The following is a 25112-nucleotide window of genomic DNA, read 5'->3' on the forward strand; positions in this document are numbered from 1 at the left end:
ACAATAGTTCATAAATAAAAATACTGAATTTTTAAAGTAAAATTGAGCAACTGGAGCATTGTACAATAAATCGATTGGAATAAGTTGAGAAACTGTAAACATAAAAATTGGAAAAATTAAATAAAAAAAAATTCGTAAGGAGCAAACTTAGAATTAATAAATAGAGCAAATGAAGAACTATTAATTTCATCAATTAAATAAGTTGAAATATAAATTGTATAAATGGTAAAAATGATTATTTGAGAAATAAAAAAAAAATAAGTTAAAAAAATTAGGAACACATTCTATAAACGAAATTATAAAATTAAAAAATATATACATATATTGGAAACATGGAAAATTAAAAAATATATATGGAAATTTTATTTATTTAATATTTAAAATACGAAAAAGTCTAGGGTTTTTTTAATTCAATAAGGCTAATTAAAAAGGCTTAGCAACACAAAAATCCTAAATGAAAAATCATATCGAAAAACACCTAATATTTTTTTTATTAAATAAGTTTATTTTTACAAGCTCAGTTACATCAGTTTAAAGGAGCCGAATTCTCACACCTAATATTTTAAAAGGACAAAATTTTATCACAATGAAACTCCTAGAAGAATAGATCTTTCCGATGTGTGTCACTGTATAAAACCCATCGGACGCTCATCTCTTCATTTACGCGTTATCCTCTGCGACCGGGCCAAAAGTTCTCTCGTTGAGGCTCAAGAAGGGTGGTGCCGGTCGGTCCTCGTCTATGGATTCGCATCGGAACGGGATAAAAGAAAAGTTTCCATTGTTCGACAAATCATCAGTAGTGGATTCGAATGGTGGGGGAGAGCACCACAACATTGAGGTCAGGTCTGTGAAAATCCGCCTGGGGAATCCATTGGCTTTTAACGTTGATGGATGAGAAGGATGAGCTTTCGGATGGATTTGAATTTTGACTCTCGTCGTCGAATCATTATGATGAAGTGATGTTTTTCTATGACTACCGAAACTCATCCCCTCATCCCCTCAAAGTGTGTGCCCTTAGGAATGTATCTTCCGCTTGACGGAAGATTTTCCATCACTCATTATGTGTGGCCAAAAATCTTGAATATGGAACGACTTTCAAATGTTTGGATTGCATACCAAATCGTTTCTGTTGAAACTGATTATTTGCACTTAAATGAGAAACTGAATCGCATTAAAGAGACATCATTAAAGCAACGCCAAATTTAGCACGCGTCTTGCCCCGTTATCTCGTTCACTTTGTTTACAATGCGTGCTTTTGTTTGCCTCCCTTTCCACCCCTTCAGCCTTAGCCAACCTCTCTCACGTGTCGCAGTTTCACCGCCTTTTCCCGGAACGATGAAAATTTTATTTTCTGGATCAACAAATAATCACGGTAATGGTGCTCTGTCTACATCATGCGTTTCCCAAGACATATCCGCCCCCAAACAAAGTCGAGAGTTATAATGTTGAGCGACACGGGCGTCATCAGGGAGAAGGAGAAGAACTCGACAAATAAATGATAAGTGGCTCCTGGGACAGAGCCGTTTTCCGGTAGCACGCACTCTTGAGGCCGACCCGGTGGGAGCAACAGCAGCAAACGACTCGCCTCGCTATCTTAGTATATTTCACTGTCGCGTTTCGAGGAGAAAAGCGAACCCAAACAGACGCGTGTGGGGCACACTCACCCACATACCGGCGCACACACACACACAAGAGGTTGATGCTCTTTTTTTCGGTACTCCTGCTGCTGCTGCTGCTGCCCCACTTGGCAAAATAGACGCAAAGTAAACATGTAACTCTCAGATCATGGTTGTTTCGCTTGAGGAGGACTAAAGGGATCTATTAGAGAACGGAACGGTGGTGTTCGGCGTAGCATAAACTCCTCGGGAATTCAGCGCTTTCTGTCGCAATACCGGATCCTCCTCGTTTTTGGTGGTTGGGGAGGACGACGGAGAGCGGAATAAGAAAAGCGAGAAAAGGACAATCTTATTAAAATAATTCCGACGGGTCGTCATCCTCAGCCGGACCCTCGTGAACGTTCGAGCCAAAAGCTAACGATAAAATAAACATTAATTCCACCTTTCCTCTAAGGGCTGGTTTCCGACTCCCCTCCCACATCCCATCGCATCACCAAACACAGAGAATCACAACCGAAAATTTCTAGGATAGTTGTTCGCCAAAAGTGTAAGTAATTGAGTGACGGAAGAAAGATATCAAAAAGGGAGTGCCGTGGGGAGCAGCTGGGGGGAAGTCTTCATCCCGGGCGGAAAGACGAAGGTGATTAAAAATTAAACGATAATAATTACCTGTTGAGTGGTGACTAGCTGTAACGAGCAAGAACGGAGAAGGCAGAGGCAAGTCAGTTTCCGCTTGGGTGCAATGGTTAAAAGCTTGCTCATCTATTAATCATTGGTGTCCGTTTGCGCGGCCCGCGTTGATGGGTGGTTTTCGCCTACCCCTGGCAGCTTTAAAACTGAGGATATAAGTTTGCGTCTCCCAGGACGATGTGTTGGAAACATTTCAAGAATTTTTGGCGCCCGGAATCATGCCCGAGACAATTCGCACGAATCGTTTAAACAGTTCGTTGGAAAAGTATCACACAAAACGCTGTTTACTAGAATTCTAGACTTCGGTGGGAGAAAAACAAACTCATATAATAAAATTATTCTCTTCTATTTTTCCCCGTCACGAGAGTAAAAAACGAAACCACAATGCAGCCCTGGGTGGGATTCCCTACGGAAACATCCCCACCGTTTCCTAGAAATCAATTCCCAACATTGGCTACCATTTGAAATTGCATCGGAAGAAGCATCCATCGTAAATTTCCTAATGCTTCGACAATTTGAGTATAATGTGAGACTATTTCTCGCCGCATTATCGTCGTCATCATCACCATCATCATCATCTTCGTTATCGTTATCGACGAGGGCGAAAGTGCTGACGCCTCCTTCTGCAGACAAATTGTGGACAGCGGAGGAGGCGATGGGATGAGCTGTGGGTGAACTCTGCCGTTATCTAGCGCCACTTAGGGAGAAGCGTCTATAGTCTGATTGCAAATGAGTGGAAATATTTGGTGGCATCATTTTGTTTCAATAATCACTAAGCGAAATTAAGAAAAAGAGGAGTTGGGTGTCAAAGAACAAATTGTAGAGCGGTTAGAGAGCTTTAATTTGATGAATTAAAAATTAAATTATTTTATATTAAAAAACGGAAAATATATGTATAAAAACAAATAAAAAAAAATTTATGACCCGATTATATACAGGATTCGATTATACACAGTGAAAAGAAATCGGAGACTGTATAAAATCGAGTCTGCCATGTATATCAATAGCAGTGATATGGTGAAAAAAATCTTGGCTCCATGAACAGCAAGCCGTTAGCCCCAAAACATTGACATGGTAAGGCTAGATCGTCGACCTTCTCCATCAATTGATCATTGAATAATTTGATTTCGAAATTCTACATTTACCAAAATCTAAAGTTCTCCAAATTCTAGAGTTCGTAATAATCTAGGATTCTCAAAATTCTCTAAAATCTAAATTTCTCCAAAATCAAAAATTTCCAAAGATCTGAAATCCATAAAATTCTACAATTCTTTCTTATCTAAATTCTTCAAAAATCGGAAATTCTCAAAAATAGAAAATTCCAGAATCAAGAATTCCAACAAATTATAAACCTTAAAAATAGAAATTTACAAAAATCTTAGATAAAAATCTCTAGGATATAAATTATTCAAAAATCTAAAATACTCTAGATTCGATAATTTTAAAAATCAGAAGTTCCAAAAAATTAAAATTATCAACAATCTGAGTTTTCTTCTTCTTCTTCTTCAATGGCACTAACGTTCCTAGAGGAACTTCGCCGTCTCAACGTAGTATTACTTGCGTCATTTTTATTAGTACTTAGTTGAGATTTCTATGCCAAATAACACGCCTTGAATGCATTCTGAGTGGCAAGCTCTAGAATACGCGTGATCACAGTGCAAGTCGGAGGAAATTTCTTTGACGAAAAATTCCCCCGACCAGAACGGGAATTGAACCCGAACCCCCGGCATGTTAGTTATGACGCTAACCACTCGGCCACGGGAGCACAAATCTGAGTTTTAAAAAATCTGAATTTTTCATAACTTACAATTCTAGAAAAAAATAAAAATACCAAAAACCCTCAATACTCCTAAATCCTGATTTCTCTAGTCTAAAATTATCGTAAATCCAAAACTCTCAAAGTTGCATGTTCTCAAAATTCCTAAAAATCTCAAATTCTCTAAAAAAATATAGGTTTGAAAAATTAAAAATTTTCCAAAATCAAGAATTCTTGAAAGTGCTACTAAAGTCACTGTTTTGGAATGTCTATAATTTCGAAAAATCTGAAATTTTTCAAAACTCAAAATTCTTAAAAAAGTAGATTCTCTAAATTCTGATTTTCCAAATGTCTTAAATTCGTAAATTGAAGTTATTTTTTTTTTCAATTTTGAAACCACCTGAAAAATATAAAATTCTCCAAACATAATTTCATAAAATTCTATTGTACACAAAAGTCTCAAAGTCTTGATAATCTAGAATTCTGTAAAATTGAAATTTACTGTGAATCTAAAAATCATTTTTTTTCATTTTCTATCTCTGAATCTTTAAAAGTATATAGTATTATACTTCCAAAAATCTAAAAATCTTGCAAATCTAAAATCTCTAGAAATCTAAAGTTCTCAAAAACCTAAAATTGTCAAAATTCGAAATCATAAAAATTTGCAAATTCTTAAAAATCTAAAAAGTCTAGAATTCTAAAGAAATATAAAACTCACAAAATTCCCAAAAATCCAAAATTTTCCAATATCTAGAATTTTTAGAAATGATGAATCTTGAAAATCTTCAAGTCTAAATGAAAATTTAAAAATTCACATAAATCAGAAATCCTTAAAACCCCTATGTTTTGTCGAATTAAAATTTCATTAAAATTCAAAATTTCTAAAAAAAACATTTTCATAAACTAAAATTTTTTCGAAAATCGTCAATATCCAAACTCTAAAGTTATAGAATAGATAAAATTCTCAAAAACCTAAAATCCCCAGAAATCTACAATTTTTTGGGAACCAAAAATTCTCAAAATGGTAAATCCTGCAGAAATGAAAATTCTTATAAATCTAAAATTACAAAAAGTCTAGAATACTCAATAATCCAATACTCACAAATTCTCAATAATCTAAAAATTTTATAAAATTAAATCGTTTTTAGAAATGCAGAATTTTCAAAATCTACAATTCACAAAAGTCTAAATAAAATTGTTAAATATCTAAAATTCTAAAATCACAAGTATCTCATGTACTTCAAATTCTAGAGTTCGTAATAATCTAAGATTCTCAAATTCTCCAAAATCTAAATTTCCCCAAAATAAAAAATTCCCAAAGATCTAAAATTCATAAAATTCTAGAATTCTTAATGATCTAAATTCCTCAAAAAACTAAAATTCTCAAAAATCTAAAAATCGATTTTTCTAAAGTTAAAAATTCGTAAAAAATTAAAATAAAAAAAAAAAACTTACAAAATAAAAAATTCTTGAAAATCTAGAATTATCAAAAATCTGAAATCTACAAAAGACTAGAATTCTAAAATCTAAATCTTATATAAAAATTCTAAATATAATTATTGAATATCAAAAATGCTAGAATCACTAAAATCTGAATTTCTCGAGATTTCCAAGAATTTTTAATTTTGGGGAATTTCAAATTTTAGAAATTTTAGATTTTTGTGAACTTTAGACTTTTGAGAATTGTAGATTTTGTAGAGTTCAATATATTTGAGAATTCTAGATTTTATGAAATTAATTTTTTTTGAATAATTTTAGATATACGAGAAATTTTTATTTTGAAGGTTAAAAAAAAATAAAAATTTCTCGTATATCTAAAATAATTTAAAAAAAAATTAATTTCATAAAATCTAGAATTCTCAAATATATTGAATTCTACAAAATCTACAATTCTCAAAAGTCTAAAGTTCACAAAAATCTAAAATTTCTAAAATTTGAAATCCCCCAAAATTAAAAATTCTTGGAAATCCTGATATCTGAAAAAATAAAAGCTACTAAAACATGAATTCGAGGATCTCAATCTGATGATGATCAATTACAAAATTCGCGAGAAATGGAGAGCATTTTTCGAAATTTAAAGTCTTTGAAAATGCAGAATTTTTAAAATCTCAAATTCTCAGATGTCTAAAATGTTCAAATATCTGAAATTCTACAAAATTTTAGTTTCTCGAAAATCTAAAACTCTTGTTAAATCGAGGTTCTTCAAAATAATTTTTTTCTAAATAAAGAATTCTTAAAAGTCTACAATGAAAAAAAATATCCCGGTCCTTAAATCATCGAAGAACTCTAAAATCAAATATATAAGTCTTAAAATACAAAATAATTGAGAATCTGAAACTCTCAGAATTCTAAAATACTTAAAATTGTTGAGATTTAAACATCTAAAAAAACATTTTTAAAATATGAAATTTCTTAATCTACAATTCTTAAACAGGAGTTGGCTCCCTGAAAAATAAACGATTTAAATAAAAAAAATTCTTAAACAATAAAATATTTAAAAAGTTGAAAGATTTAAAAATTTCAAAAATAAGAAAATTAAAATAAAAAAGTAGGAAAACATTGTTGAAAAGTTAATTTAAAAAAAAAAATGAGAAAACGGAAAATAAAATGGGTGGGCTATGATATAACCGCAAGGTTGACGTGGGACTACCTTAGCTTATCAATCATTTGTTTGTATTGATAAAATTTTTGATGGAATGAAACAATTCCCGAATTCAATTGAATTCAATATATTTAATGTGTGAGTAAAAAGATTGTGAAATGTCATGTAAGGTCAATTCATGCATTGTGATAGTAAATTTGATGACAGTCCTTTTACGGTTGGTATGATGCCTAGAACAAAATTTGTGAACGGGAGAATTTTCAAACGATTATTTTATTTTACATTTATTCCTGAAGTTTGCATCTTTCAAGTGTACGTACTTATCGAACCGCGAATTCGCTTGATTATATGAACTTCAGGCACTCAGTTCCGATTTTGACATGTATGTCGAACGCATATTGTTTAATGAATAGGCGTTATCGCAGCAAATGGTTAACAACATTTTGTCTAATCATCAAATGGTATGCGTAGAAATTCAATGAGCGGAAGAAGTTATATCCTTCAATACAATAATGTATAACCGAGCCAAAGCATTATGTTCGTACCCGCTTTTGTAATCCGTGCTAGGAAAATACTTTGCGGAGTGCAAAGAAAATGCGGGTGCAGAGATACCCCCGACTTGCATGAATCAAAAACTTCAACTTCTACTGTTTATGCTATAAAGGATTTAAACTTGAAAGTTCATTCGTCTCTAGTGTCTGCACGATTTTCCCAGGTTCCTAAGTTTAGGAGACCGTGTTAAGGAAACATATTCTAGTTTACACAAAGGCGAGCGAGTACAAAAGTACTCGAAGCTTGCATTTATTTGCAGAGCCGATTTTCCTAGACATTTTGGTTTTGAAGTCTGTGTTAAGCAAACACATTTCAGTCGGAACGAAGATGCCACTGACTTGCATGAATTTACAATACCAATTTCCTCAGACACCTTGGTTTTGAAGTCTGTGTTGGGGAAACACATTTCAGTCGGAACAAAAATTCCCCCGACTTTCATGTGTTTGGAATGCCAATTTCCTTACGCTCCTTGGATTTAAAGTCTGTGTTAGGGAAACACATTTCAGTCGGAACAAAAATACCCCCGACTTTCATGTATTTGCAATGCTGATTTACCCAAGGCTGCTTGGGTTCGTTGGCTGTGTTAGGGAAATCGTAGATCGGGCCAATCAAAATGAGGCAGTTATGCCGTTTAGATAACGCTTAACATTTTACAGTTATTCAATTGTTTATCTAATGAAAAATAACATTTTATTAATTGCGATAGAAGCGTAGAAATATTCGCTATCAATTGATGCAAACATCTTTCCGATCCAGTAAGAAATGTTCGAGTTATAAGCATTCGGAATCTTTCATTTTTTCCTGCATGTTCTGTGTTTAGGTTTTTATTTTACCCCCCATATACTCCGGTTAGACGTAGTCCCACGTCAAAAGTACTATTTACTTTTATTCATTACAAATGCAATTTTTTTTCCAAAATTCAAAAATTGAAAAATAAGAAAAGGGGGCGGATTTGTACAATAGGATAAAAACGGTGAATGGGAAGGATTAAAAAAAATAAACATAGAAAAAAAAACTTGTTCAATAAGTAAACAAGTAGATAGGTCAACAGTTAAATACTAAAATTAGTAAATATATAAAACAGAAAGTAGGAAACTAAAATTAAATGTAAGAAAAGAAAATTAGAAAATTGAAAAATTAAAGAACTTAAACGTCCTTGTATCGAAAAATAATAAAATTAAAATAAAAATGTAAGGAAATACTAGAGTTGAGAAAAGCAAATTAGGAAAATAAAAATGGGAAGACGGAAAATAAAGGTAAAAAGTCAAATTCAAAATTAAGAAATAAAGCAATTCCACGTCAAATCAGCCGGGCACTGATCCGACCCTCTCCGATTTTTTTAAAACTTGGTACTTTTGATGGATATGTCATATGATAATGAAAATTGTGGTTTAGGGTAGTGATGGAAGTTTCAATTTCTATTTTCAATTGGATCGAAAAGAGCTGTGCCAAGTTTGCTGTTTTTAGGCTGATTTGGCGAGTAAATCGCCCAATAGGAAGATTTAGAAATTGATAAATAAGAGAAGGAAGAAGTTTAAAAAAAAAGAAGAACCGCTAAATAGGAAGAATTTCACAAAAAAAGAAAGATAGAAAAATAAAAATGTAAAGTTGAAGACTAGCAACAAATTGTCAAATTCAAGAATTGCAGAATGGAGAATTTGAAAAATTGCAAAAATAATGAGCAATAGCAAAAAAAAAATAAATTTGGAAAAAAACAAGTTTTGAAGAAGAAGGAAAATTTTAATATTCAAATTGAAAAATTTGGATGTTATGAAAATAGGACAGTGGAAAAATTAAAACAAATGGTAATATAAAATAGTAAAATTAGAAATGAATAAATAGGAAAATTGGAGAATAGTGAAATAACAAGAAATGAATGAGGAGTATGGAAAATAAAATTAAATACAAGAACTGAAAATTGCGAAATTTGAAAAGAGGAAAATTTCAAAATTTGAAAGTGCCTCGGTAGTGGTCAAAACAGAGTCGATTCAGAATGCATTGACCGGGGCATTTTAATATAGAATAAAAAGTCAGCGCCATTCAGCCGAACAACACCGATGAACATTATCACGCCAGCAGATGCGAATTTCCTGGCGCCAGCGAGTCTGTTTTCCAAATGCTTGCTGCTCACCCTATCCTCTATCTCTCTCTCTCTCTCTCTCTCTCTCTCTCTCTCTCTCTCCTATCTCTCTCTCTCTCTCCTATCTCTCTCGCACTCATGTCAAATTTAAGCACACTTCAGAAGCTAATCGGCCGTGTGCGGCTCCCATCAGCAGCAGCAGTAGTCATCGTCAGAGCTTTCCCCCAAAGGTACGGGACGAAAGCGTGTGCGTGGCGTACAGAAGGAGATGTAGGGTTGGGGTGGAAAATGAGAAGAGAGCACCCGGCGCTCCTGCTGATGATATTTTGCTTGCTTGCTCTTGTCCAAGTACCATGTAATAGCGATGTAAACGCCTATGGGTATCAAATTAAGAAAATGTTATGCTGCTGCTGCTGCTGTTGCTGCTGTTGCTGCTGGCATTCGAAGTGCGCTGGGTGGAGTTGAGAAAAGCGAAGGCTGGTCACCATAACGACCCATCCTACCACCCAGCATCCATCACCACTACTCCTCAGCGAGTCGCCCTATATCTCCTAGCTACAAGTGGCCTTCTGCCCAATCAGTCGTTGTTGTTGTTGTTGCCAGTGGGGTAAAGGTAGAGGTAAGTGGTGGTGGTGGTACTTCGGAAACGTGCGGAAGCAACCGATGGTTGGATCAAAATATTTCGCCCGATTTAGGAAGGTCTCCCTCGGGCAATAAAATACGGCTGAAAAAATTCGAGTTCGCGCGGTTTGTAATTACGAACGTAAATACTCTGTTGCTCATGAAAATGGGAAGTAATAGATGGAATGCAAAGTCCCGGGTGAATTCAGTAAAAGGATCAGTATTCCATTTTGTATCATAGTAAACAAGGCTCTAGTGTTTTCCAGAGTTGATTTAAATGAATCATTATTTTCACGAAGATCCAAAGAAAACTTCTTCAAAGTCCGAATGTGTTCTCAAGATTTTTAAGATAATAAAAAATTCAACGAAGTCAAAACGCAATTCACGCAGCGAATTTAAAATATGCAAAATATCACAGTTCTACTTTGATTGCGGTGAAAACGTAAGCTGAGCAATTGGAAATGTAAATAGAGTATTTATGGTCATACGCAATTTTGGTTTTGTTAAGTTCGTTCCAGTATTTTGTTGTATCCTTGATAAACAATCAGGTACATTCGAAATGAACCAAGTAATTCTGTAGACAATTTACTTCTTCTATTGTCAAGATTCCATGATATTTTTGAGATATTTTTTTAATATTTTAGAGATAAATGATATTTCAACTGATTTTGGATCTTCGAGATTTTAAAGATACTCGATGTTTTCAGATCTTGTCATTGCCTAATCCGAAAATATTAACATGTTTTTTCATGATGGAAAATGTGAATGAATTATAGTAAAAACAAATACTCCGTGGTTCACACGAAGGTATGTTTGATGAGCATCAATATTTTTCAAAATTTCTGGAATGCCTTAGATTGTTTAGAATTTGTACATTTTTTACAGAATTATATAATATTGAAGACATTTTGGAATATTCAAACATTATCAATATTCAAGCTAACTGACAACGTTCCAAAGTTCTAATGTTGTTTAATTAAAATGTAAGGGGTGGGGGTGATGTGAAATGAAAAAAAAAACAAAAATAAACGAAAAATCTTGTATGACTCTAGATTTTTCGTTATTTTTTTTTAATTTAATATTTTTTTATTTTTACTGTTTGTTCATTTTTATTATTTTGTAAAATGTTCTTTCCCATTTTTCTCATTTCCATTCCCTCCTATTGTTCTCTTTTCATGTTTTCTTACTATCATATTTTCCTATATTTTCATTTTCTCATTTGTAGCCTGTTTCATTAGATTTGACATTTTTTTTTATATATTTGGGATGATTTTATTTCCGGATTTGAAACTTCGAGATTTCGAAGAATTCATGATTTGTAATACAGCGCGGACTCGATTATATACAGTTTTTGATTTCTTTTCACTGTATATAATCAAATCCTGTATATAATCGAGTCAAAAAATTTTTTGTGTTATTCGTTTTTTTGCATGTATTTTTTATTTTTTGAATATTAAAGAGGAATTTGGGTTTCCTTTCTCAAATGAAAAAAATAAATTTATCCGGATTCTTTCAGAAGGTGATAGACGATCATATTTGATGAAAAAAACCTTCTACGCATATGTTCGAATTTCAACAATGACAGAGTTATAGAACTTTTTTTGAAGACGATTTTGTTGCGTTCATTTGAAAGATGGGAAGATTTAGTACAGGATATAGTAGTGGAACACCTAAATAAGCGGATTTTAATTACATTTTGGAAGCGAAAAACATAAATTGATAGATTGTTTTTATCAATTAAATTGAACCGTTCTACAATTTGTTCTTTGACACCGAACTTCTATCGTTCTTAATTTGGCTGCAATATCGATATAAACAATTCTTGGTGAAAATTCAATCAAAATCTTCAAAAATCACGATTTTTACCCCACTGCACATGTAATAGCCACTTAAATTACACCTTAACGTTGAAAGGTTACATTTCTTCTTGAAATAAGTCATATTTGAAGTATAAAAAAAAATATTTTTTCCAAACTGTATATAATCGAGTCCAAAATTGTATATAATCGAATCACATATAATCGAATCTGTATATAATCGAGTCCGACCTGTATAATCATATCACGATTTAGATGCTGATCTAAAAACAAGTTTAAAGTAAAAAGTAAGTTTAGTTTTTTTTTAAATTTAATTTAGTTTTTAACTTTTGTTCTTATTCTTCTATTCCTCCACTGTCCTATTTTCGTATTTTCTCTCTTTTTTTCAAATGGCCAATTTTTCAATTCTTCAGTTTTCCTGTTTTCCAATTAACTGTTTAATTTTTTTTCTCTTTTTCTTCTGCAGTAACAGGAAAATGCTCATTTTATGTCCCTAATTTCCTTTTTATCTATAACCCTATTCCTTCAAATTCTTTATTTTTGAATTTTGAACTTTGGATAATTTTCCAGATACTTTTTTTCTGTGTTCTTATTTTCCGATTTTTCTTTTTGTCTCGTCTGACCCGTTCTTCCTTTTCATGTGTTGCTATTTTTCTAGGATTTTCTTAATCTTATAAAAACAGACTATTTTCCTAATCTACTGATTCCTAATTTTTCTATATGCCAAATTTAATAATTTAATTGCCATTTTTCAAATTTAAGCAAATTCTTTTCTTATTTTACGATTCTTGTACACTATTTCTATTCAACTTTAATTCATTTTCATAATTCTCTATTAATCTTTTTTCCTATTTTTTCTAATTCTCCAATTTTCCTAAGCATTTCATATTTTCTTATTTTCTATTGCATATGTTTTATTTTTATTTTTGTATTTTAAAACTTTTTCATTATTCTTTCTTCTAATTTTTTTTCCGAACGTACAAATTTCCCATTTCCAATGTTAATTTTTTTCTATTTTTCAAAATGTTCATTGTCTATTTTTCCTTCTGCAATTCTTAATTGTTACTATTACTAGCAAACTAATACAAAAAATAAAAATATTAAAATAAATAGAAAATAGGAAATTGCTAAATACCTAGAAATTTGGAAATTCATAACAGGCAAAGCTATTTTTGTGCGATCCTCATTTGTGCGATCGAAACTTGAATCACACTAGCCAATCGCACGAATAATAAAATGGCACAAAAAGGGTTGCACAAACGATGAATCGCTCAAAATACGATCGTGGAAAAAGAATGATTCCTGAACTGAACTCTCCAATTTCTTGCTATTTAGCAATTTCCTATTTCCTATTTTTTTTATATCTTTATTTTTTGTCTTTATTTTTTTTTGAAATTTTCTAATCTACTGATTTTACTGTTTTCAAAATTCCACCTTTTCATGTTTTTTTATGTTTAAATTCTTCTATTTGAAAATATTGATATTTTGTATTTTCCTTTTTAATTTTATTTTTCGGTTTCTCATTTTATTTCCATAATTTCTTATTTACAAATTTGCTGATTTTCAATATATTTAAAATTTTGGAGAATTTCAAATTTAAGATTTTTGCGAATTTTATATTTTTGAGAATTTTAAATTATTGAAAATTGAACATTTTTCCGAATTCAAGAATCACAGATTTATGAGAATTTGTTTGTGTGAGCTTTAAATTTTTAGGAATCCTAGCTTTTGGATAATTGTGGATTTTGGAAAGAGTGAATTTTGTGAATTTTCTTTAATTTTAGATTTATGGGAATCCATTTTTTTTATGTTTACGAACTTAAAAATTATAATTTCCTAGAATTTTAAGTTTTGGAAATTTTTTTTAATTTTTTGGGATTTAGGATTTTACATTTCAAAGAAATTTAAATATTTTTGAGAATTTATAACTTGGGACTCAAGATTTTTAAATTTTTTAGACGTTTGGAAATTTTAGATGTTAATCATTCGTTGTTTTCTAAAAATTCCGGAATTAGAAGAATTCTAGATTTTTTGGAATTATGAGAATTTTAGATTTTTATAAATTTTTATTTTTGAAGAATAAAATACTGAATTCAGATTTATGAATATGAACGTTTTTTTCGGAAATCGAAAAAAAAACTTCATTAACCCAGTGGAACATATTTGAGATTCCAGTATTTCACGTAACATTTTCATGATTACCTCCATTCCTCCACCAATCATTTTCAAAATTCACAAAATAGACTGAATGATGATGGGTAAAGATTCCGTTGCAATGCTTCGAAGAGCCTTTCGCGATAGCCGCGAGTACAAAGTTTCAATGTTCCCGTTAATAAGTAAATAATATTGATTGAAGCTGATAAACGAAATCGCCATCGGGGGGAAATTCTCAACGTCGAAGTCGAAACTTCGTTATGAATAATATACTCAATACCCCGGAGAAGAAACAGTTGCGCTACCATTTTCGCCGTAAAATATTTGTTTACGAGAATGTTCTCGGAAAGTACGTTGAGCATTGAGCTTTCTTCGGTTGTTTTCCGACAACCACGACGACGACTATCATCATATCTTCCAAAATGTTAATGCAAAAGTTCCCTTCTGCCTACGGAATGAAACGAGAAAATCGGAAATAATTCAAACCCCATGTTTGCATTTGCATGCATAGCGACGATGTATGTCTATGAAGAACAAAAAAAAAACAAGTGAGAACCTGCGAATATTTATCACCTACTAAAGGCAAGGCATGTGAAAATCATATATATCCTTTTGCTGCCACTTGCTCATGTTGAGCCCCATCAACTTATCAAACCTCAGCCCCCGAAGCGTATGGCACACGCTATTTCCATTTTTCGCTCTCTTCGTTTCTTTTTTTTGCTCTGGGCTGGAAAATGTGTATGGGAAATCCGTGATTTCTCTTTCTGTAAACTGTTGGCTTTTTCATTCATTTTTTTTTTTTTGCAAAACAGCAAACGATCATATTCGGATTAATAAACAAGCCGACTAAATAGAATAGCTTCGAATAGTTTTTATAAGAGAAATATTCTGGTGTCATGTAGCGCGCAGCAATCATATAAATTGTAAGCCGCTGCAGACCAGAATTACTTCCTTTTTCAAGAATACTTTTTTGATGGAAAATAGAATAAAATCCGGTTGAATTGTTACAACTTTAGTTATAACACGTTCGTCGCCACGTCGCCTATATATGGGTGACACTTTTTTCGTTTAAATCGAACAGGATATTTTGAAGCCCCTGACCCGATCCCCTAAATTGCAACGGTCATTCATAACGTAAAATTCTGGTTTGTGGCGTCTTCGGCATTGAAATGAATTCTATAACTCTTTAACTGTGTTTTCTACTGGTCGGTGTGGTTCATGAGTGTTAAAAAAGAGGAAAACAGAAACCAACTGATACTTTAAAACAAAACGGTGCCCGAAACCGACCTCCCAATGGTCTTCAAATGACCCTTTTTTGTAGCGAATCTGATCACAATTCGCCGGAATTCACATAAACTCCCGAATATATGAATTGGTGAAATTAACTGACGAGCGAAAACGAATATATCCTTGTACAGGTCATAAATCTATCTTCCTTTTTTGGAGCACTGAAAACAGAATAAGAATAAGGGGAGCACAAGAAGCTCACCATACAACCCAATTGTCAGCGTTGTGACATCGTTTATTTGACACTTTCAAAAATCGGTAGGTAGCGTCATTTTCGTGATCCAAGGGGGGATCGGTTCAGGACCATCGGTCGAATTAGGACTACCTTCTCCTACGGAGCTTTTAAGATCCTACGATTTCTAGGTTTAGCATTTTATCAGTCCAACTTTCGCTTCTTCAATTGATTTTTAATTTTTCAATATGTATTCAGTTTTTTTTTTACTTTTTTGATTATGTTTTCTACATTGCACATTGCAAAGTTATTGATAGCTTAAAATTTGAAAACCAGAATTTTTTATTTCAATTATCAGTTCCTATTTTATGTTTAATTTCATTCTTTCAATTTTTGTATTACTCATTTGTTTTTACTTTCAATTCGTTTTATTTATATTTTGAAATTTCTTTTATTCGAAAAATTTTGTTTTCTAAATATTTTTGACTTTCAGTTTTTCAAATTTTCGAACTTTGAATTAAAAAAGATAATTTTTTCAAATCATTGAGCTTTCTTCGGTTGTTTTCCGACGACCACGACGACGACTTTCATCATATCTTCCAAAATTTTAACGCAAAAAAAATTAATTTTAAATCGGAAATAATTCAAATCCCATGTCCCTCAGTTTGTTTTCAATTTTTTACATTTTTCAGTTTCTAAATTTTTGATTTTTCTAATTTTCGAATTTAATGATTGAATATTTAAATTTTTGAAGATTTTCGGATCTCTAAATTTCCAATTCTGATAACTTGAAAATTTAGATTTTCAAATCATCAATTTTATTTTTTTTTTAATTTAATTTATGCTTTTCGATATTCTGATTTTTTTACTTTTTCAATTTTTGTTTTTTTTTCAATTTTAAAATTCTTTAATAGTCGATTTTTTAATTTTCGAGCTTTCTTTTTCAAATTTTCTTGTTTTTAAGTTGCATAACTTTCAATTTAAAATTATCTACAATTCAACTTTGGTTTTATTTTTAAATTTTTAATTTTTTTTATGCTGCTCAAGTCCCTAAATATTTTTATTTTCTGATCTTTCAGTTTCTGAATTTCTGAATCTAAACTGAATCTAAACTAAATTTTACAATTTTTCATATATTTTATTTGTTTGAAATTTGGGATTTTTCAATTTCACATTTTCCATTTTTTTTTTAGATATTTAAACCTCCAATTTTACATTGTGAAATTCTCAATTTATTATCCAATTCAAATTTTCAAACTATCAATTCTTTTTTCTTTTCCATCTTTTTTTTTCATTTCTTAGAGTTTATTTTTTAGTTTTATGAATTGAAATTTTGAAGTTGTTAAAGTGTTCAATTATCAAAATTTTATTTTTATATTTTAGCTTTTTTTATGTCCTCATAATTTTCAATTTTTAATTTCTCAAAGAAACTCAAATTGATTTTAGTTTTTTTTTTAATTTTTTACTTTCTGTTGATCTAATTTTGAAATTCATCAAATCATTTTGTATTTTTCCGAATTTTGTTCTTTATTCAATTTCTCAATTTTAAAATTTAAAATTTTAATTTTGAATTTGTTAAATTTTTATATTGGGTTGGGGAAAAAGTTATCCATTATTTTGTTTTGAATTATTCTGAAGATATTTGAAGTTTTTGAATTTTTTTTCCAAATCATATTTTTTTCAATTTTTTTCAATTCTAAAATTAAAAATTTCAGAATTTTTCAAATTTTTGAACCTTTTTTTTAATTTTTTTTAGTTTCTGAATCAAAAGGTTTAGGTTTTTTTTTAATTTCGAAATTTTTGAAATCCAAATTGTTAAGTTATCAACATATAAAGTTATCCATTTCTTTTTTTATTTTTAATTTTTTTTACATTCTGTATTCCTAAATATTAGAATTTCTCAATTTCACATTTTTTAAATTTTTCAAATCACTGAACTTGCCATGAATGCCATCAAATTTCTTTTCATATTTTCCCTTTTTTGGTTTTCTCAAATTTATATTCTGTAATTTTGTAAAATTTTTGAATCTTGAAATTTGATTATTTTTCAGCTTATTAATGTTTAATTAATTCATTTTTCAAATAACAAATAAATTTTGAAATTTTCGATCAATTTCTCATTTTTTATTGGGTTCTATTTTTTATTGGGTTTTTTTTTTGAATTTGAATTCTAGATTGTTTTTTCTTGTCTTTCGATGTTTTAAAATTTCTAATCTTTGTTTTTCCTCATAGTTCTCAAATTATCGCTTCTTTATTTTTTTTTCATTTTGCGTTTTTTTGTTTTTAGGATTTTAGAATTTCCAAAGTTTTTCTTGTATGTTTTCAAATTTTGAAGCTTCAATATTTTCAAACATTTATATTTAAAACCATTCTTAACCTATTAATTTTCCCACTTTTGAGTTTTTGAATTTTCTGTATTCAGTTCTATGTTTTTCAGCTGATTGTTTTTTTCTAGTTTTTTTTTGGTTTTTCAGTTCATTGTTTTTTTTTATTTTTGTGTTTTAAAATTTTATTTATTTTTAATTTTTCTTATATGCTTATTTAAAAAAATCACATTATAATTTTTTTTATTGAGTTTGATTTAAATTTGAATATTTTTTTTGAGTTCTTTACAGATTTATTTTTATTGAAATTTTATTGAAAAAAATTTGAATTTTTTTAAATTATTTTTTTTTGTTTTTGATTTTTAAATTTTTTCAGTTTTTGTGTTTGAATTTTCATAAACAAAATTTAAATCTAATCATTCAGTTCAGACCAGTGCAGAAATGGTTATCTCTTGCAACATTCAAATTTAATGTTGTTTTGTACTATATATTGCCGTTATTTATATGATCACATTTTTAAATGTTTGTGGATGTTCTTTTTCTTTTATTACCTTTTATAATAACGTGCTTCGCTTTCAACATTGTCATATGTTTAATGCAAGCGGAATTTTAGATACACATTCTCACTGTCAGATTTATATTTTGCAAAATTGCATCGATTGATTTGTCGATAGCTTTTCCCATCAAGTATATTAGTATGAGACGATTGTTTATAAATTATAGGAACGAATGTTCATTCTTTTCGTTATGTTATTTCATTCTTTGTTATTTTTTGAGTTTTGCAATTGGTGAATATTTTTCGGAAAAGCCGTTGTTTACCCTCACCACCAGCAAGCGTTAGCATCTCGTATATTGCCTAAAAACTGGCTCAACTATTCTCATATGAAACTTTTACCCCTAGCTTCGCGTTCGAGGTCTCGAGGAGAAATCGAAAAGTGGTCTTGATGGTCACGCTACCCTACGGAGGTCGGCATATTCGTCGGAAAATTCCTCCAGGAGTTGGACGGCACCCGGAACAGATTTGCTCACATCGATTTTTCGATGGTATGCTTGATCCTAGGAAGATCCGAATGATAGTGGCGGCACCTATTCGCGCAAATGGTCGCCCACTCCAATGCACACAGGCTTCAGTTGGAAACCACCACCAGCTTCAGTTGCACCAACAGCAGCAACAGGTACAGCTGGTCATTCTAATGTGGTTCCTCTGTTGTCATCTGCAGATGGAAATGGTCTTTCAGGTCTGCTCAGTGATGAATGCCACGGTGGTGGTGTCATAATAGATTCGCTTGAGGCGGAGCTCAAGAAAGGCATCACACTGCAGGATCAGCTCGAGCGAAAGAAACTGTCGAATAAGAATGAGTAATATGATCGCATTCGGAAGAGTCAACTAACCTATTCATTCATTCGCAGGGTCGATAATGGCAAGTCCGATAAAAAGATGCGAACGCTAGGAAATATCCAACATGATTAATGAGTTGATTCATTAATAAACTTTTTTAGAAAAGTGTTTAATTTATCGTTTCTACGACCGCTTCCTTCTTAGTTCCATCCACGTCGATCCGCAACCCTAATGCATCGTACATTTATTCCCGAATTAAATCCAGAAAACTTTCTACAAGGTCTCCATCAATAAATCCCTCGCAACGTTCCGTTCTTATTTCGGTGTGGAAACTAAGCTAATACGAATAATCAATTCTGCCAACAGATTTGTTTATGTCAGTCAAACTTTCTTGTAACTTTCGAAGAAATTCATAGTTCATAATCAGGTGGTATTCGTGTGATCAGATCAATTGCACCGCTGATTATGCCAAATAGCACACAGCCAGTTGTCGGCGTCGTTCGCTCACCGATATTGTGCATCACGAGCGAACCGTGGCGGAATATATTCATCATATCACTGAGATGGGATTAAGCTACCTCTGGTATTTGCTGTCGTTCGTCATCCGTTGTTGCGCCCCTTCAAATAAATACAAAAATTGTTCATATGATAAACCGAGCTACGGGAATCCTACTTACCCACCTTTTAGGCAAACGAATACATTGTTGCTGTTATCCGCCCCTAGGAAGGCACCGTCATCTAATATTTTTACTGCTGTCATTCAATTTGGTTTATAGTCGCGAGCGGTCTCCTCAAAACAACGTTCCGTTGCTTAGCCAATGCAGCAGCGTGATAGATCGCATCAAATCACCCACCAAAATAGAGCCGCCTGTTCAGAAAGAACGTTACTCTGAGGAAGACAAGTGATTGCATTAATTTAGCTTACCCCAAATTTTACAATATAAAGCCAACACATTATTGAAATGGCTATATTCAAGTCGCAAATCCTTATCATCAGTCCATTCATGCAATCGTACTTTTTAATTGAGGCTAGCCAATACTCGGCCGTTGAACTCAACGAGGGAATAGCACGCACCCTTGATGTCCTTCTCGCTAACTTCTCGCTAGTGATAGATGATAATCCTTCTTACTTTGGGTTCTAGTTCCTCTGGATTGACCAATGCTATGCCGACAATGTAAAAGTATTCGAATCGTTACACCGAAATCAGTGACATAGTCTACTCCGTTTGCATGAATTGAGGTGCATGTAGCACCTCGAACGTATTCTGCTCGTTGATATGTAGATTTGAATTTCAGCTTCTTAGCCGAACTTGGCATTGCTGGCTCCTGGATTAAGCAGACCCATGTTGTTTGAGGAAGTTACATTTGTCGTCAGAGTTGGCGCGCTCTATCTCGAAGAAGTCAATCCACTCGAGTCCTGAAGATCCATTCGCACCGTTATAACACCGAAACGACGTACCGACTCAACCATTGATACCGTTCGAATGTGCAACTTTTGAACCTCATCAATTATACCAAAAATAACCGAATTTTTGATTGCAAGAGCCTGATCGACATTTAGTGAGCACATATGATTTACTTCTTTCACGTTGACATTCGAGAAAACCAACTTGTTGTTAGAACTGTAAATATCGGTTAGGCAATCAGAACAGGTGAACACGTTTGTTTTCGAAAGTGACCGGAAAATTATCAGAAGTCAGCTGGATTCCAAGCGTAACTTTCTTTGGTCTATTACTCTGTTGGTATTTTTCTCCATGACGAAGTAGAACATTGAATCGTCTTCGAGTGCGCACAATAAATAAGAGATATCCTCAAAGTAATCCATCAAAATAGAGCGAAGAATTGGTTCTAAAATAAAAAAACAAACAATAAATCCATTTTTTCCGAGATGTTTCTCATAATCATGCCTCCTCCGAGTTTCTCAGTGTGAACAAATTCAAGATTAGGTATGCGAAGGATGCAAACATAGATATCGGTCCAAAAACCTACTGCAACCAGTTTCGAACGGCTGGAGCTTTCATTCATGGGTGAGTGTGATAGTGCTGAGGGAAAAGAACGTTATTATTGTGAACATGTGCAATTAGCCGTTTCATACCTCTTTTGCACCAACTTGTCTGCTTTTTTTTTTTTTTAACCCATTTATTTATTTAAGGCTCATTAGCATTTTAGCTGTAACAGAGCCGAATTTTAATCGTGTACATGTCACATGGTCATCATATATCTATAATTAGCACATTACACAGTTGCCATTCGCCAGTATTCCTTCTATACCATTACATTTGGTACACATTTACACAGTAGCCATTTAGGCGTAAGAGAATTCTTTCTGTTCTTCAATTATCCAGTTAGACCACCGGACAGCGGAGACAGTTGATTGATCATTGTTGAGTTATTTATAGAACAGCAGCCCGATGTGTCTTGCAGAGCAGAGCAGTTGTATGGATGAATCGATCTTAATTTCGACCGTGGATCGATCTCCATCGCTGATAATCGTTGCGTGGACGTAGTTATCCTGTAATAACACAAAGATGGTCAATGAGGGCCCTGAGTTTTGAACTCACGATCGATCGCTTACTAAGCGAACGCGCAACCAATGTGGCTACGGAGACCCCCCAAACTTGTCTGCTTTAATTGCGATGTAATGTCGTAGGCAGTTGCACACAAGCTGGCATGAATTTCACGCGACTATGCCAATGCGCTTATCATCCGGCGGATTCCATTCACATACTATCGATTTGTTATCACATTAGATCAATCGTGCTGTCATTGGAGTAACACGATATTTGCCTATAATCGACATTCACACAACAAAATGTCTGTAGGAAATCGGAAACTTCGGTTTTTTTTCTGTTTCTTCCTCCGATAAAGACTGTACACAATGCTCCTAATCGAAAACAAAAGTGTAAAAATAAAAAACATCTGTCATCGATGTCGATAATGTAGTTTGCTCAGGTAAATCTAGTACACAGAAATACGGCCGTAAATGAGGATAGCTTTTTCTATGACGACGTATCGCATTGGACGAATGAATATACGGATACGGCCGTAAATGAGAATAAAGGTAATATTATATTATCAGGCACGTAGCGTAACCGGCACGGCACGTTTCATGCAAGACAAATATTATTGCGTGTGTTTCAAATGTGTATGCGTATATATAGCGGAACGGCTCCGGGCATACACAGCACGCTTCAGACAAATGCATGAAGGAATTCTCGAAAAGAATATTTTGCCGGTGCCGGGCACGAACTACATGGGCGAGTAGCACCGCACCGCTTTCTCCGCTCCGTCTGCGCTGCCGGTCCGTACAGAGAAGTTGCTATGCCTGATGATATGAATACATCATGTATTTGTCTGCCGGTGTCGGTACGTGCCGTTTACGCTACGTGCCTGATAATATAAAACGGCCTTAAGGGTGAATATCAGGCAACGCTAGCTATCTACTTTTCATTACCTTTCTTCCTCTCAGGGCTGGAAAATGAGCATGGGTGACCGGGAGAGCTCCCCATCTCATTCTCACATTTTTCTCGCGTGTTCTCACATTCCCACACTCTCGTTGGGGCTTGCTCAACTCCCCTTAGTTGAACAGCTCTCGAGTTCGTCACAGTCAATTCCAGAGCGTTGATAAGTTCGGACGTGTTTACTAGCGACTTCCGTAGTTTATACCCTTGCAGTTGGTGGTGTGATTGGCTACCGTATCGCGTTGCGTCGCGTCTCATCACGTACGACGTCATCATCAGTAGTACATGAGTGTGTGTGTGCTTGCGAATATAAACCGAGCGGTTGCTCTCCTGTGAAGTGCCGTGGTGTTGCCTGCTGCTCCCCAGGGGACAGCGTTCCGTCGTTAATAATCCGGTCAGTCAGTCAGTAGTCGGTTGGTCGGTTCATCGGCTGCAGTAGGATTGCATCTTTATCCTTTTTGTGTATGTGTGTGTGTGCGCTGTGGTGTTGGGGCTTTTGCAGTCTGCCCCCGCGTTCCGGCGAGAAACGAAAACGTTTAATCATCTGATAAGAGCGCTGACTTGGGATAAAAATAGCCCTCCACAGCCAGCAGCCTACCTGTGGTGTGGATGTGTGAATTGTGAATATCGGAACGCGGAGAATCACAAGTGATGAAAAAAAGGTCAGACTTCTGACTGTTTTGCGAGGAAAAAAATTCGCAGCATGCGACCGCGACTAATTATGGTGTGAATATCAAATTTATGAAGTGTCATTTGTTAAATACGCCTATCAAAGAATCAAAGCGCAGCCGAAGTGTTGGGTAATGCCCCGATTCGAGCCCCCTCGTCGTCGTCGTGTTGCAGCAGTTGCTTAAAGCCCGATTGCATTCGCGTTCTCATCGCGGAGCTTGAGCTGTGGAAGACTTCGGTCCGAAGAGGAGGCAATCGTGTGTGCTTTCAGTGAATGAGTGTGCGGAAAATCATTTATGAGTTAAATTGTTGTGCCGCGGGTTTTTTTTTTGCTTGCTCGCTCGCTTGGTATTGGAAAATAAAAAACAACTTTGCAAATCGAGGTGTCGTCGGGTCTCTCGGGTGATTGGATTTACATAATTGGTGGACGCGGCGAGAGAAGAGGGCATCGGATTCGTTGGCACGACGCTTTGTCGCCGATGCAGCACATTTTTTTGCACAGCTTCGGAAAAAGTAAGTCCGCAGGAGGAGTCGTTTTGTTGTTAGTTAACACATTCGTAGGAAACTGAGACTCCGGGTTTCGTGACTTCTTCGTATACAATGCGCGATTGGTTTATGGAAAAATATCTTTTACATATTTTGGGGAAATGATCCTCCGATAACTCGATCAATGGGCCGAACCCGTGATTGTCTAGCACTGCCTTCCACAGATATTCAACGGGCCTTTGGACACTGTATTCCTGTATTCATAAATACTGAATACACTGTATTCAGTATATTTGGACATTAGGGCGCTTTTGATTCGAATCACATTGAGTTTTTCCAGAATCTCGAATTCCGAATAACTACTTGTATAATTTGGTGTTATGAAAGCAAACGAAATTTACCCTGACATAACTGGGAACTGCCAGAAATAGCCATACGGGACTGTTCCAAGACTCATGTCTCAGTTCCTTTCTTTACAATTTTTATATCAATTGACATTTTTATTGACAACTAGCTAACCCGGCAAACTTCGTCCCGCCCATTTACTTGATTAATTCTCGAGTAATGCAGAAATTTGTGTTTTATTTGTATGGCAGCCACCCCTAAGAGAGGGGGGAGAGGTATCTAACCACCATAGAAACATTCATTGCACCCTAAAGTTTCCATATGCCTAATTTGGTTTAATTTGCTTGATTAATTCTCGGGTAATGCAAAAATTTGTGTTTCATTTGTACGGCAGCCCCCTCTAAGAGAGGGGGAAGGAGTATCTTAACACCATAGAAACATTTATTGCATCATAAAACCTCCACATGCCAAATTTGGTTTCATTTGCTTGATTAATTCTTGAGTAATGCAGAAATTTGTGTTTCATTTGTATGGCAGCCCCCCCCCCCCCCCTTTGAGTGGGGGAAGGACTGTCTAACCATCATAGAAACATTTATTGCACCCTAAAACTTTCACATGCCAACTTTGGTTTCGTTTGATTGATTAATTTCCGAGTAATGCAAAAATTTGTGTTTCATTTGTATGGCAGCCCCCTCTAAGAGAGGGGGAAGGAGTATCTTATCACCATAGAAACATTTATTGCATCCTAAAACCTCCACATGCCAAATTTGGTTTCATTTGCTTGATTAATTCTCGAGTAATGCAGAAATTTGTGTTTCATTTGTATGGCAGCCCCCCCTTTGAGTGGGGGAAGGACTGTCTAACCATCATAGAAACATTTATTGCACCCTAAAACTTTCACATGCCAACTTTGGTTTCGTTTGCTTGGTTAATTTCCGAGTAATGCAGAAATTTGTGTTTCATTTGTATGGCAGCCCCCCTTTAGAGAGGGGGGAGGGGTCTCAAAGTATCACGAAAACCTTCCCCGACCCCAAAAACCCCTACATACCAATTTTCATGCCGATCGGTTCAGTAGTTTCCGAGTCTATAAGAATCAGACAGACAGACAGACATCACTCCATTTTTATATATATATAGATAG

At 33.9% G+C, this 25112-nt stretch overlaps 1 protein-coding gene and 1 pseudogene across 7 annotated transcripts in view; one reads left to right on the forward strand and one right to left on the reverse strand.

Annotated features, from left to right (window-relative positions):
• LOC129762458 (signal transducer and transcription activator) overlaps positions 1-25112 on the forward strand; it is a 193354-nt gene that overhangs the window by 64955 nt on the left and 103287 nt on the right. The window contains exon 1 of one of the 7 annotated variants that reach the window (XM_055760721.1): positions 22632-23653. The exons of the other annotated variants lie outside the window; for them this stretch is intronic. The gene's annotated coding sequence lies outside the window, so the exon portion shown is untranslated. Of the gene's footprint in view, positions 1-22631; positions 23654-25112 lie in introns of those variants that run through there. 7 annotated transcript variants of the gene reach the window in all.
• On the reverse strand, positions 19255-22744 carry LOC129761663 (DNA damage-binding protein 1-like; annotated as a pseudogene).

The sequence above is a fragment of the Toxorhynchites rutilus genome, chromosome 1, assembly GCF_029784135.1.
Source record: "Toxorhynchites rutilus septentrionalis strain SRP chromosome 1, ASM2978413v1, whole genome shotgun sequence".
In the NCBI taxonomy this organism is placed as follows: Eukaryota; Metazoa; Arthropoda; class Insecta; order Diptera; family Culicidae; genus Toxorhynchites; species Toxorhynchites rutilus.